General features: G+C 40.5%; 1 non-coding gene across 1 annotated transcript; it reads left to right on the forward strand.

Annotated features, from left to right (window-relative positions):
* The first annotated feature begins 2,321 nt into the window (after positions 1-2,321).
* Positions 2,322-2,484, forward strand: LOC111761687 (U1 spliceosomal RNA). The gene has a single exon (XR_002794973.1). It is a non-coding gene; the product is annotated as a U1 spliceosomal RNA (small nuclear RNA).
* The last annotated feature ends 707 nt before the right edge of the window (positions 2,485-3,191 follow it).

Consider the following 3,191-nt stretch of genomic DNA (forward strand, 5'->3'; position numbering starts at 1 on the left):
AAGGGAGAGGCCAAGAAAGGCTGTCCTGGGCCTTGCCATGTGACAGTCTAAGGACCTTGGATTCCTGGCAGCCAGCCCAGAATGTCACGGTCTTTGGGAAGATGTCATCACCTTGATGATACCCTGACTTGGCCATTTTCTCAGTTTCAACCATGAGCAAATAAATTATAGTTTAACCTGACCCATTTCATAGTTTTGCTTGAGCAGCCTAGGAAACTAAAACAACTGTGCAAAACGAACAGTGAACCCTAATGTAAACTATGTACTTCAGTTAGTAGCGTAATTGTAATAATATTGTTTCATTTATTGTATCAAATTTGCCATACTAATGCAAATTGTTAAGAATAAGGAAAACTGAGTGTGTGAGGGGGTACAACTCTGTATTTTCTGTATGATTTTTATGTAAACTGACTTCTTCAATAAAAGATACATTTTAAAAGTTTAGTATTGGTAGTAATATATTAAAAATTGTTATTTTATTTGATAAAAGTACTTTAAATCAATCCCATTTTGTCTTCTTTATGACACAAATCTCAGGGTAGATGTTGATCATCTAAGCTGCCAGCTGTTAAAAGACTTTATCTAAAAGTAAATGATTTTGCAGGGAATAGAATTCACTAAATTATAGTTCTCTACTGAGAATTCTAACCCATATTCTGAAAGGTCATGCCATCATGACTTTGCCTAATTAGTTGAGTGCCACAAAAATTAGCTAGTAAATTGGCACATTTTAAGACATGAGTTTATATGCTGAGGAAGATATGTAGTGTCAATAATTAGACAGTGAATTAATAAGTCCATGCTACAAAGTATAAAATCTGTCTTTGAGAAATATGCTCAGAATTCTAGAAAAATCACAAAGTTCTCTGAAGGTGTATGTCATAGAGGCTGTATTAGTCAGCCAAACGGGGTGCTGATGCAAAGTACCAGAGAGCTATTGGCTTTGATATTTGGGGTAGAAGCTTATAGACACAAGGCTCTAAAGAGTCCAACTCAAGGTACCATTAAGAGGTACTTTCTTACCCAAAGTCTGTTGCCACATGTTGATGCAAGATGGCAGGTGACATTGGGGAGGGTTCAGCCTTCCTCTTCCTGTTCAGGCTCCTAAGTCCCAGCTTCTTCTGATCTCAGTTGTAGGCTGGCATAAGGCTCCCTTTCTCCCCAGGGCTCATTCCTTTCAGGGCTCAGATGCTCTGTTCTTGTCACAAGGTCGGCTGTAAACTATCAGGCTCATCTCTCTTCCCAGGCCTCAGAATCCTCTGCGTATCTTCTCTGTGTATCTACTTCTCTATGTGAGGGTCTGTTTTATCAGCACATGGGGGCTAGAATGCAATGCTAAGTTGCACTCTAATGATGTGATTGAATCAAAGCCCTAATCTTAACATAATTTAATCAGACATCTCATCTGAATCTAATACAACCAAAGGTGATCATGCCCAGAAGAACAGATCATTTTACAAACATAATCTCTCATTTTGGAATTCATGAATAACCTCAAACTGCCAGAAGCTTGGTCATTTGTTTTCTTCTTCTTTTAAATTCCTAGTTACTTACAAGGCCAGGACTAGGGTAAGGCAAGTGAGGCATTCACCAGGGACATAAAATGTAAGGTGGTTCCCCAAAACTGAGGGATAGAGATAAATAATATTGTTTAAAAATAGGAATTAGTATAAAAAAATCTGTGATAAACAACATAGCAGCATTTTAAATAAAGTCATTATTAGACCTGGATGACTGACCTCACTCATCACACCCTAATCCTGGCCCTTCTATACTTATTTGAATACTTACCTACATTCTCCCTAGACTGTAAGTGCCATTAGTAAGAAACTTCTCTGCTCTTTTCACGTAGTGTCTCCAGGGCCTTGTTCAATGCCTGGCACACAGGACATACTCAGTACATCCTTCCTTCATGAATAAATGAAAAAATAGTGTTCAGTGGAAGTAGGGCAGGATGCAAGCCTAGGGACAGACAAGCCATGGTACCTAAACACTGAGTGGCCTTAAATCTGTCACTTCTCTGTAGACCTACCTCATCTTTGAAAGGAGGGCCTTGAGCAATATAAGCCCCATTATTCTTTCCAGTCTTCATATTTTAAGATTCTTCGCTTGTATTTGGACAGGCTATCATCATGCGCATGTTACCCATCCAAATATTCAACAAAAATCAATCATATACCACCAAAGTGTCAACAGTGTGCTAAATGCTGGAGAAAGGAAGACCAGAAGGGAACTGGTCTTCCCTACCTCCAAGGAGCTCACAGTGCAGCAGGAAGGTAGACGTGTGAGAATGCATGGGGAAAGGTGAAGAGAATTCCTCTGCACTTACCCGGCAGGGGAGATTACATGACCACAAAGGTGGTTTTCCCAGGGTGAGGCTTACCCATTTTACTATGGATGTCTGACCACTGTGATTTCCCCAAATGTGGGAAACTCGACTACATTGTTTGTGGTAGTGGGGGACTGTGTTTGCGCTTTCCCCTGTTAAAGAAAAAAAAAAAAAGAATTGCTTTAGTAGAAGACAGGAACATTAGGAAAAAAGCCACTCAAGAGTCCCTGGGATAGTCCTAGTTTTCGCAGAAATTCTGAGCAGAGCGAAAAGGATGAGGAGGAGTTGTCACCCAGAGAAGAAGGCAAGAGTGCTCTCCAGCTTAGGGAATAACATGTGTGTGCCTGGATGTGTTTTTTTTTTCCCTCTGCCTGGAGCCTGGCATATAGAAGGCAGTGGGTGCCAAGAATAGGATCTTTAAAAATTAAACTTAAGGGTGAAGCAGGAGACAGTGATTCTTTTAGGATAGTAAGGTAGAGGAGTTATATGACCAGGTGTTGATCTTTGCAGTGCAAAGTTTTGATTGTTTTGTAAAGAATCCATCTTTAGGCTAGATAGCCCCTTTTCACCCAATTTAAAAGACTCTGTACCTTCTTTTTATTTGCTCTTATCATTTGGACCTCTCCTGTCCCACCTTTGGACCTGTCCCATCTTGGCTGAAGGTGGGACATAAGAAGCAGGTCCTGGAGAAGGTAGAGTTTGCGTGTGTGCGGAGGTGGTGATCACACTGGATAGGAGTACCTACCAGCAAAGTGTTCTGAGAGAGTGTAGTTTGCATGGCCAGAGATTACATGCTGGAATAAATGAATTTACCCACAGTGGAAAGGAGTATTATCATTGTTGAGGAGAAACAGGTTGAGAA

This window comes from Dasypus novemcinctus, chromosome 2 (assembly GCF_030445035.2).
Source record: "Dasypus novemcinctus isolate mDasNov1 chromosome 2, mDasNov1.1.hap2, whole genome shotgun sequence".
Taxonomy (NCBI): domain Eukaryota; kingdom Metazoa; phylum Chordata; class Mammalia; order Cingulata; family Dasypodidae; genus Dasypus; species Dasypus novemcinctus.